This window comes from Lycium ferocissimum, chromosome 9 (assembly GCF_029784015.1).
Source record: "Lycium ferocissimum isolate CSIRO_LF1 chromosome 9, AGI_CSIRO_Lferr_CH_V1, whole genome shotgun sequence".
NCBI lineage: Eukaryota > Viridiplantae > Streptophyta > Magnoliopsida > Solanales > Solanaceae > Lycium > Lycium ferocissimum.
The window spans coordinates 54,610,399-54,622,768 of record NC_081350.1 but is presented as its reverse complement, the minus strand read 5'-3'; the positions used below and the strand labels follow the sequence as shown (position 1 = coordinate 54,622,768).

The 12,370-nt window shown below is 38.9% G+C and overlaps 1 long non-coding RNA gene and 1 other non-coding gene across 2 annotated transcripts; one reads left to right on the top strand and one right to left on the bottom strand.

Annotated features, from left to right (window-relative positions):
- Window positions 1-3,941: 3,941 nt before the first annotated feature.
- LOC132032245 (small nucleolar RNA R71) lies at window positions 3,942-4,045 on the top strand. Its single transcript, XR_009408391.1, has one exon. It is a non-coding gene; the product is annotated as a small nucleolar RNA R71 (small nucleolar RNA).
- A 6,149-nt stretch (window positions 4,046-10,194) lies between these two features.
- Window positions 10,195-12,032, bottom strand: LOC132031310 (uncharacterized). The gene is made up of 2 exons (XR_009408233.1): window positions 10,737-12,032; window positions 10,195-10,645 (listed from the first exon to the last, which is right to left on the bottom strand). It is a non-coding gene; the product is annotated as an uncharacterized LOC132031310 (long non-coding RNA).
- Window positions 12,033-12,370: the final 338 nt, after the last annotated feature.

Genomic DNA, 12,370 nt, shown 5'->3' with positions numbered 1-12,370 from the left:
ATGTTCTTTTTCAAGAATCTAGCCACTACATTCGCATCATTGGTTGGGAGTGGAATTGCTTCCACCCACTCTGACACGTAATCAACCGCAACAAGGATATACTTGTTCCCCTTTAACGGAATGAAGGGCCCCATGAAATCAATTCCCCGGCAATCAAATACCTCAATCTCCAAGATACTATTTAACGGCATTTCATGATGCTTCGAGATGTTCCCAGTTTTCTAACAATTGTCACACGCTCTCGCGAAAGCATGAGTATCTTTAAACAGTGTCGGCCAATAGAAACCCGACTGAAGTACCTTAGCTGTTGTTGTGTCACCGTTGTGATGGCCACCATAAGGGGACGAATGACAACTCTCAAGAATGGCATGCACTTTCTCTGCTGGAACACATCTCCACACTAACCGATCTGCGCTAATTTTGTACATATACGGCTCATACCAAATATAAAATCTGCTATCGTGCAAGACCCTCTTCTTCCTTTCATGATTACCATACGGGGGATATACTTCACTTACCAGAATATTCACCATGTCTGCGTACCATGGTCGGTCGGCTGACTGAAGAGCAAAAATTTGCTCATCTGGGAAGGTCTCCTTAATCACCATATCTTCATCAACATGCTCATGATCCTCAAGCCTCGATAAGTGTTCTGCTACTTGGTTCTCTGTGCCCTTTCGATCAAGAATCTTAATATCAAACTCTTGTAGCAGTAACACCCAACGATTGAGTTTGGGCTTTGCATCCTTCTTTGCAGACAAATTGCGAACAACAGTGTGATCAGTATATACTATCACCCTCGTCCCCACCAAGTAAGATCGGAATTTGTCAAAGGCGTAGACCACCGCCAATAACTCCTTCTCTGTAACTGTATAGTTCATATGGGCTGCATCAAGTGTCTTGTTGGCACAATAAGTAGGATGAAAGATCTTGTCCCTTTTCTGACTGAGAACAGCCCCCACAACAAAATCACTTGCATCACACATCAACATGAACGGCAGAGTCCAAGCTAGTGCGATGATTAGGTGTAGTCACTAACCTCAATTTGAGCTCATCAAAAGCCTTAAGACAGGTTTCATTGAACACAAACTTCGTATCTTTTTCTAGCAGCTTGCACATCGGGTTCGCGATCTTTGAGAAGTCCTTGATAAATCGCTGATAGAAACCTGCATGTCTAAGAATATTGCACACCCCTCTAACAGATATAGGAGGTGGCAGTTTCCCGATTGCCTCTATTTTAGCCCTGTCAGCTTCAATGCCCTTGCTTGACACTTTATGTCCGAGAATAATGCCTTCTCGAACCATGAAGAGGCATTTTTTCTTATTAAGTACCAGATTCGTTTCTTCAAATTGAGCCAACACCGCATCAAGATGTCGCAAGCAATCATCATAAGAATGACCAAAGATCGAGAAATTATCCATGAATACTTCCACATATTTTTCCACCATATCAGTGAAAATAGCCATCATACATCTCTGGAAAGTACCTGGAGCATTACATACTCCGAAAGGCATCCTTCGAAATGCGAAAGTGCCGCAAGGACAAGTGAAAGTGATCTTCTCTTGATCTTCGGGTGCAATCATAATCTGGTTGTAACCCAAATAGCCATCCAGGAAATATTAATAATCTCACCCGGCTAACCAATCCAGCATATGATCCATGAAGGGCTAAGGGAAGTGATCTTTTCTGGTTGCAGTGTTTAACTTCCGATAATCAATGCAAATCCTCCAACCAGTGACCGTTCTTTAAAGTACCAGCTCATCATTTTCGTTCTTCACAACTTTCATGCCCCCTATCTTCGGGACACATTGAATAGGGCTCACCCACTTGCTGTCTGAGAAGGGGTAAATAATGCAGGCGTCAAGCCACTTAATCACTTCTTTCTTCACCACCTCTTTCATGATTGGATTCAACCTTCTCTGATTTTCAACATTGGGCGTGCTATCTTCCTCCAACAATATCTTGTGCATGCAAAATGAGCTGCTCATCCATCGAATGTCAATTATAGTCCATCTGAGAGCTTGAATCCTATCTCTCAATACTCGCAACACACGTTTAACCGGCACATTAGTTAAAAAGGCAGAGAGGATTATGGGTAATGTGTTACCACTGCCTAAGAAAGCATACTGTAAATGATAAGGTAAAGGTTTCGGCTCAAGAATCGAAGCCTCCTTAATGGAGAGCTTCGGTTTCTTCCAAGATTCCGGTCTCTCCAAATCTTCAAATGACTTATTGGCTTACACATAGGCGCAAGAAGTGTCAAGAATGTGAAGACACTCATCCACTGCCCCATCTTCCATTAGGTCCTCACCATATACCAATGCCATCTCCAATGGATCTCTAGAAGCCAGAAAGTGATCTAGCTCTGCATTTGTTAGCTTAGGTTCCACCATTGTGATCATCTTCAGTTCCTCATAATGGCGAGGCAACTTAGTAGCTTTGAACACATCAAAAGTATCTTCTAGCCCATCTATTGTCATGGACATCTTCCCATCTCTGACTCTGATGACCGCATCAACAGTAGCTAAGAATCCCCTTCCCATATGAGAGGTACATTTTTGTCAGCTTTGTAATCAAGAATAATGAAGCTAACTAGCAGGATGAATGGGCCAAGTTTCATGAGAACATATTCAATTATGCCATCAGGGTATGCTAGAGATCTGTCTACCAATTACAAAGTGACTGTTGTTGGTCTTGGCTCACCTAATCCTAACGTTCGGAACATAGAGGTAGGGATCAGATTAATACTAGCGGCCAAATCACACAATGCTAGCCCAACCTCAATGTTACCAATAGCAATGGAGATGGTGAAACTGCCCGGATCTTTCAGCTTTGGTGGAGTCTTGCTCCTCACTCTAGAACTGCACTCTTCAGTAAGTGCTATAGTCTCAAACTCTGTCAGACGTCTTTTGTTTGTAAAAACATCTTTGATGTACTTAGCATATTTTGAAACCTCATGCAAGAGCTCCACCAAAGGGATGTTGATGTGTACCTGTTTCAAGATCTCAAGAAATTTCTTACAAGTTGAATCTGCCTTCGCTAACTTCGGAGGATTTGCAGAACGGTGGTGGCACTCGTATGCCACTACCTCATCGTTTCCGCAACATTATCAGCCACTACCTCTGACTGTCCTCTTAGCAGGAATCAACTCAGCATTCACATTCTTGTTCTTTGGAGGAACTTCTTCCAATTATCTGCCATTCCTCAAAGAAACAGCATGAAGTTGTTCTTTCGGATTCGTTTCGATATTGCTTGGAAGAGCACGCTGTGGTATGACAGTTTGAGAAACTGCCATTTTGGCCCATCTTACGCTCTAGCTTATTGGTGGATTTCTGCATTTTATTAATCACCTGCTGCTGCTACTGAGTAATCTGATGGTTCTGAGACATCCATTGCTTCATTGTTTCTTCCAAAGAGCTACTCACCTGCTGTTGCTAAGGCTTTTGATAATTATTCTAATAATTTGAATTGTATTTATTTTCGAACTGATGTCCACCACCCCGATTCTGGTGCCCCATGTAGTAAATTGATTCTGGACTAGTAGGATTCGAAGGACAGTTGGAGAAAAGATAATCTCGGCCACAATCATCGCTAATATCTTCCACAATCATCGCAATGTGCTTATACCTGATTGACTTGTTGCACCTGATTCCTAAATAGAGAATTATTCAGCTTGCTAACAGCATGAAAAAGTTGATCAAGGTCTGCTTGAATAGTAGTATCATCATCTACTTGGAGTACTTCAGTAGCTTTCTGTGCAATTCCTAAACGACTTGGTTTTGAGTTTTCTTTAGTACCTTCAGACATTAGCTCTAGAAGAGCTTCCATCTTCTCATATGTTTTAGACAAGATCTGGCCCTGAGCTGAAGCATTCAATAAAGCTCTAGAATCATGCCTTAGCCCTTTCACAAAATAGTGCCCGATGATCTCCTTCGGCTGCATGTGATGTGGACGGTCTCTCAAATACCCCTTGTACCTCTCCCATGCTTATGGTAGAGATTCAGAGTCTTTCTGAGTGAAGTTAGCAATTTTCCCTCTCAACTCCTTCGTTTTCTTGGATAAAAAGAATTTCTCGATGAATTTGCTTGATAGTATCTGCTATGAAGTAATAAAGCCAGCAGGAAGATTCTGCAACCAATCCTTTGCTTCACCAATCAATGAGAACGGAAACAAGGCCAGCTTCTATCACGCCCCAAAACCCACGCAGGACGCAACAGGCATCCGATGTTGTGGACAACACCGGAAGCACTTTATAAAATCAATAAACGTCCAATCTCTTCTGATAATCTTTTGACATTTTATATAAAACAGTCATTTAGGGCTAACCAAAAGCATACTCATACTTATAAAAATCAGTGGAAGTTTATTGTGAATAATAAATTATAAAACATGGCAAAAGCTCTAACAAATCATACTAGACTTCAACAATCTACCCACAATTCTGACAACTATCTATGGAGCTTCTAAGATAAATAAATGAATAGACTAACTTCGGGACGCATCCCGAAAACTAAATACAATAAACTAAGATAGAGGGGTGTCCCACGGACAAGCATGTAGGCTCGCCAACAAGTCTAGAAAGCAGCAAATTCTCCGACTCCGTATGCGTATCACAAACCTTCTCTTCTTCATTACGTAACATACCATCAAAAACAACAATGGTATGCCTGAGTACTGGGTACTCAATGAGTGGATAAGTGGCAATAGTTAATAAAATCAAAATAAGATACTAAACTCAGTAAAATAGTATCAATATAAGACAATTCGAAATCCAAAGATGGAGGAAACCAGCAAACTTAGTAAAATCACCAAGAACGCCAAAGACACATTAATATATCAATTTTGACTTATCATACTGTTTACCATATCAAGTCTTTCACTTACGAACTCAAGATCACCACTGCCACTCACAGACAACCAAAGAATTAACGCATGCCAACTCACGGGCGAACAATCATTCGATACTCCAGGGTCATCATTCCACGGAGGCTAATCGTCCTCTAGACTAGCACAACAATAGATACACTGGGGCTATTGTCCCATGACGGCTAATCGTCCTCTGGACTAGCACGGCAGCAGATACACCAGGGCCATTATTGCACGGAGGCTAATCGTCCTCTGGACTAGCATATCAATAGATAAATCGGGGCTATTATCCCACGAAAGCTAATCATCCTCTGGACTAGCACAGCAACATATGCACCGGGTTATAAGCCTCGGAGGTCAATCGTCCTCTAAACTGACATAGCAATACTCAAAAGTGATACGCTAGGATCCATAACGGGTAATCGTCCTATGGACTAGCACAGCTTGCCCATACAGGCCCAAAACACAAACAAACACATATCATAACATGCTAACCGAATTATCAATCATGGTTTATAGCCGAATTCACGTCTCAAGTCATATTCTCACAATAGAGGTGTTTTAAGTCACAATCAATTCAGAAAGCTTATTCAAATTACTTATTCAGTTTCAAGTTCAAGAAGACCTATTTTAACGGCAAAACATGTTTAAAGATTCAACCTTTAGAAAACAAGTTCAATCATCCATATTAGGGTCAAAAGAGATCAAGAGAATAATATAATTCGTATAAGGTTCGATGCGGGCTTAACCCTACACGCGCATGACCTCATTAAAAAATCATCTCCAAATCAAAAATAGGTGTAACAAGAAACATCCACCAAAACAAGGGTTTTCAAACGTATTCATACTTCCAAAATGTTTCAATAAAAGTATACATACTTTAAAAGAGAATTTCAAAAACATAGACATACTTCAAGGAAGATTTTGGAAATCTAGACATACCTCAATTCCCGCTCAAACGTATTCCTCCAAGTTCCACGATTCGTTCTACAATGATTATTAATGATAAAGTTCAGAACTTTAACCAAATTCTAAGAGTTCCCACCCTTATCGAAAAACTAGGGCTTTTTCGTGCCCAAAAGTGCTCTTGAATTCCCCATGGATTATTATTGTTTCTATAACCTACACAAATCCAAATCCTCTAAATAATCCCAGTAAGGATCAAAGAACATACCTTTAAGAAGTTTCCCAAAGTCACCTTCAATTTCTCTTTCTTCGATTTTCAAGAATCTATGGTTTTGAAGGATGAACTAGTGTTAATTTGATGTTAGATTGATGTTGTAATGATGGAAATTGATCAAGAACTTACCTTATATGTTTTAGGGAAGCCTTAGGGTTGTTTTCTCTCAAAAGGTCGGCCAAAACAAAGTGGGAAAAGGTTTTACGAAGTTAGGCTTTTATAAAATTCGGGAAAAATCGCTTCAGATAAAAAATGGCCTGATGCGGCGTGTGGGGCATCGCGGCCCGCACCGCGCACTGTATATTTTTTGAGGGTGTCAAAATTTTGAGTTTTATGAAAATTTGTCCTGGCGCGCCATGCCTCGAGACGCGCAGGGCGACGCGCACGCCTAATTTCCCACTGCACTGATGACTTTTAGTAAAATGGGCATAACTCGTAGCACGGAGCTCAGATTGAGCTCTACTATACATGGTCTGAAGGGTAATTCAAAGACCTACAACTTTCATGTTTTGAGTTTTCTCAGATTCCTAATGTAACTACCCGAAAACTGGACATAATTGAGGACTACCTCAGACGTAGACGAATTTAAGAACTCTTACGAACTTCACTATTTGGTTTGACTTCAAAATGACTATCTTTCATCCAAATTCACCCCGAAAGGATTCATATAGCTAAAAATGTCACATCAACACCCATTATACACATTCTCACCTAACTCAGATTTACAGAGTGTTACAACTTCACATAATCGTCGGAGACATCTCGATATTGAAATTCTCGCTCAACTCCACGAATGTCATCAAGTGCTTATGCGGGTCTTCATGAGGCTTACCCATATACTGGCACGTATTCTTCACCAGCCGCACTATTCCTTCTTTCAGCTTGAAGTTTCCTTTGATATCAGGCTTGACAATAGCCTTAGCAGTATTTGCTAGACTGGGTCAAGCAAAAGTCGACACTGGAACTCGGTTTTGTTGTGCCATCTCAACAACTCTTTCAGCAACTCGGGCAACTTTCATGTTCTCAACTTCGGTTTTGTGAACCAATTTGAGATTACGCTCGTTGTTCGCCAACTTTTTCTACTTGTGTAATGTCCGTTCAATTTCTGGGTCAAGTCAGCTAATGCTTTTCCTTGACTTCGAGTATTTGGCATAAACGAGAGAATTCACCTAAGGAGCACAAGTCAACCAAAGAACCAGAGTAAAAACTTGAATAGAAATTAAAAATTCAAGCTAGAAAAACAATAATTTTTTCTAAGTCCCCGGTAACGACGCCAAAAACTTTGCTCCCAAACGCACACGCAAGTATACGTGGTCGTATAAGTAATATAGAATTTAAAGTTCAGATATCGTACCCACAAAGACTTAGACATTATACTATTCAACTAATTCAAATTTTGTTATAACTATTCAAGAGGGTAAAAATCAAGATGTTTGTTGTAACTAAACTATTGACTGAAAGTAAATTAATAAATGAAGACTTTGTGATTTAGATGACTGGGGATAAGACTGTAAGGTTTATCATATGAGAAAGAGTTCCAAGGTCATGGCTTTCGACAATCCAGTTAAGTCTTCTGACAATTCTACCTATCTTATTTCCTGGGTTACTAATTGATTGGTTGATGTTAACTTTATGATATTCTTTCAAAACAACTCACAAGCCTGCAGATATTACTCTTAACGTTTATATTTCTATGATCTCCAGAAATAACAAGAACAGATTTATATTTCCGTAACCAACTAAGTAGGGCTAAAGGGTATATTTATATCCTATGTAGCGAAACGATAAATGGAAAAAACTCTATTTATTCTTATTACATAGGCGAATTCGCTCTTTGAAGTTCAACTCCCGCACCACAAATTGTGTCTAATTAGTGATCAAGTAATTAAACAATTAAGCGCAAGTATAAATAAGCAACCCAAAAGATGGAAATTCAATAGATAAAAATTATCGTCAAACTAACTATCATGTCTTTTGCCACAACCCTAGAATAAGAGATTTTAGTTATGTAACACCCCGTACCTTTAACCTAAGCTTTGATCATAATCCTAGACTTAGAAAACCAGATAAAGAATGTGAAAATTTGAAATTTCCTCTTCAGTTGTAAGATAGTGGTTTACGCCCATGAACAGTGACCGTATTTCAATATATGGCCCGTATTTCAAGTCGTAAACTGGTACCAAAGATTTCTGAGCATTCTGGAATTTGGCATTTGGAGGTTACATTGTTAAATACGGATCGTATTTCAAAATACGGCCCGTATTTCAAAACGTATTTGGAATTTGGGAAAACTTCCTTGCTAAAAAGTTGTAGAGCTTTGAAATACCTTTCCAACGGTATTATTATGGGAGTCAAATGGACATATGTGCAAAGAGTTATGGCCATTTTACTGAAGAGACGCAGTGCAGTCCACACAGAATATGGACCGTATTTCAAAATACGGCCCGTCTTTCAAAATACGGCCAGTATTTTACTGGGCGTAAAATTTAATTTTCCAAAACAGTATATATTCGTCCATATCAGTTCAAATCATTATTTTTCATTCCTTCAAGCCCTAGAACGACCTCCTACCCTCTCCCATCATCAAGAACACTAAGGTAAGCCTACTCTAATTATTCCAAGTCAATTCTAATACATATCCTTGTAATCTAAATAAGAAATCATCATTCCTAACCTAGGGTTTTCAAGAAAACCCATCTCAAGGTTCAAGATTTAAGATTTTGGAAATCTTCTTCAAGTTCAAGTCTTTAATTCAAGTTTTGGAGCATTACCAGGTATGTAGAGTTGCTATCTACGTGTGGGAACATCATTATTCTTCCCCATTCCTCTTAATCCATAAAGTATGAATCCTTACGAAAACTAGGGTTTCTATACCATGCTCATGACAACCCTAGGTCCATGTCCGTGATTATATTATGTATGAATTGCTATTATTCTATCATTGTGTTCTTAATAACTCCATATGATTATTGAGAATCAGTCCGTAATCCATGATAACCCATATCTTGTATTCCATGGGTTCTTGCATGCATGTTTTTAGCTAAAAATGATTATTTCATGAATATCCTACATGTTTACAAGTTTTCATGAAACTATATTATATAATTACTTTCATGCCATGATACAAAATACCTACATGCTAAATACAAGCTATTTCATGAAACCATGTTTACAAGTTATTTCTTGAAATCATGATTACAAGTCAAGTACAAGTTAATTCACGAAAATCACGGGCTTCTTAGCCAACTATATCATTTTTATGTTTTTGGGAGTTGCACAAGTTACCGAGAAGGCTCAGATAGCCTGAAACTACGTAGCCACCGTAGGACAAGGATCACTCCGCCCAGTTAGGACGATTCCTTAATTTACACTGAATGGAATCCATCAGGCAAGTTAATACCTTATACCCTGGCAAGGTATAGGGGCTCTGCTGGTCCGGCGAGGTACCAGACTCCACGTACCCACGTGGTGATATCTTATTGTCGATTTATGAAATGCTCTCCCTACTTACCATGTTTTACTCATGTTATATATGTATTCATGCTCACGTTTATGTACAGGGTTTCAGTTTCGTTCTTATCATGTTAGTTCATGTCCCATGTTATTTCATTCGGTTGTTTTACATACCAAGACATTCAATGTCCGACGTCCCCTTTATTTCCGGGGGCTGCATTTCACGACGCAGTCGGTTACAGATGACGCATCCGCTCGCAGGGACGCATTCGTATCAACTTATTGGCGAGCCACATCTCATTCGGGTTTAGTCAACTCTTTATTTTATGATTAGCTATGCATCTAAGGTATCTTTGGGGCCTTGTCCCTGCCGAGTATGTTTTCCATGTTCAAACTTATGTTAGAGGTTTCACAGACTAGACAAGTCAGTTTTGTCATGTCACACTTTCGGAGTCGTAGAGCCATTTTGGCTCATTCATGTTATTTCCGCACTCATGTTTAAACAAGTGTTTTGATTAAGTATTATGACTTATTGCATTTTATAAAGGCTCATCATGCATTCACGTTATATTCGCTCATGTTATGCCTCATGATGATTCAACAAGCCATGTGGTTCGCTCGGTCACATGCAGTAAGGCACCGAGTGCCGTGTTACGCCCAGGCCATGGTTCGGGGCGTGATAAGTTACTCATGATTCGAGAAGAAGAACTAGAATTCATGAATAATCCAGGGTTGAATGAAGAAAATAAAGTAAAACTTAAGAGAGAATAAGAATGATGGCTTACAAGTCTTAAGAATAATCCCAGCACGTCGTGTATAACATAAAAAATGTCTATTTATAGCCTAGGTTAAAAGCTAAAATAAGCTGGCCAAATCCTGATCAAATCGGAAAAACTGGACGAGCTCTCGCGATGGCCGCGTCACGCGAGCCCATCGCGGGAGTATATTTTGTCTGCATCAGAGATTTGGTCAGAGAGGCTTCAGTTGCGCGCTAAGCGCGTGACGCGGGTTGAACGCGCGACTGGCTTCAGTTGCTAGATTTTTCTCTAAATGTCGCGGGATCCTCTTGTCGTCTCATTCAAGTTCAAATTCATCCAAAATTTACCAAAAATTGCTCGGTTTTCATCTATTTGTCCTCGTTGTACCTAAACACACAAACATACCAACATAAGCTCAAATACAACGATTTCATTATAAAGATAGCGATTAAAGCACTAAGATTTAGAGGGAAAGCACCTCATTTTAGTTCCGGACTCAAATTCTCAATCTCGTACAAAATGAACAAGTGGATTTTCTTTCAAAGTTTGTTGTGAACTTCGTTAATTGATTGGCATACTTTTGTAAGGTTTGGCATGCGTAATTTTCATTAGTTCCATCATACGTGATTGCAGGAAATTAGATTTGGTCCCTTTCAAATGAAAATGACACATGCAACTCAAGAAAATCATCCCTGTAGTTTCAACCAAACACTAAAATGATGCATTTGTGAAATCTTAGCACATATATTACTTTTAATTAAACACAACAATGTGGGGATCATGGCAGGTTACGGTACTACATGAGAGTAGAGACCTACGACTAAATTAATACAGTAGTTAGTAACGTACATTTATAGTAACCTTCACATAATTACTTTGTATTCACAAAAGAGAGGCTTACAAATTTGTCAGATGGGGAAGTGAATCCAAGATTTAGAGTTAGTGGACTCGGAATGATCAGGATGAAATCTTACTATATATTTGTCTACACATTTCAAAGATTTTTGGTGTATTTGTACATATTTCAAAGAAGTGACCAATTTCAAAGCTTACTCAATTCATCAATCAGAGCCGGACCTACTTTCTACATTGAGGGGTCACTTGACCTCGTAACTTCAGCAAAAATCTTGTATATGTATGTGTATATACCTTGAAAATGATTATATAATTAACTTGGCACCCAAACACTAATAGCCTTTAGAGGGTCACTGGTTGAAGAAATAACTCATATTTTTTCAGTGCCCCCATTGTATTAAAATCTTGAATCCACCTCTGTCATCAATTGCCAATACCAGGGCTAGGAACTGACTTCATATTGTGATCAAGCTCCACATGGCCTTCATCACTTGGGGAAGAAGAAGGAGGGACCGAGCGACCTTTAGGAAGGGAACTCAATAGTACACTGGCATCTTGAGAAGGATCAATATTTTTCTCCTCCATATTCTTCATTAGCTTTATTCTTGCTTCAAAGCTAGGAGCATAAGATACTAGTAGAAGAATTAAAGTAAGGGAAACTAATATGTTGTAGCGAGCCATTAATGGTACCACAATGAGAGAATGGAATGCCCTTAGCAGTTCTGACTCTTATGTATTTGTAGTTGGGATTTATCGTCTTCGTGATCGTAACAATCACGTCAAGCAATGAAAAGAATAAAAGATGTGCTTCAAGTCCAATTAGTGGAATATTTGAAACACTACTAGTGGAATATTGAAGGTTAATGAAAGCGAAAGAGAGGAATTTATCAGAAGAGCAGAGTAGTTGGCAAAGAGAGGCGTGAGGGTCAGGTTAGTTTGGCTAGTCGAAGATTTAATGCTTCCAAATATATACTTACAAAGGAATCTAAAATTTCCCCGTTTTAACTTATGTGCACTAATAGTCAATAAATATTTTTAAACTATCATATTAGGTTACCTGCAATAAGAGGTACTCCGTGCGTCGCGTTATACGTCAAAGTGTTCACTATTTGGGAAGTCAAATTATTTCTTCTTTGACTGTGAACTTTTTTCATACATTTTAAAAATATTTAGAATCATTAGCTATATTTACATGCATTATTTTTATGTATGTTTCAAATATGTAATTTTATGTTAAAAATTTAAAAAATCTATAAA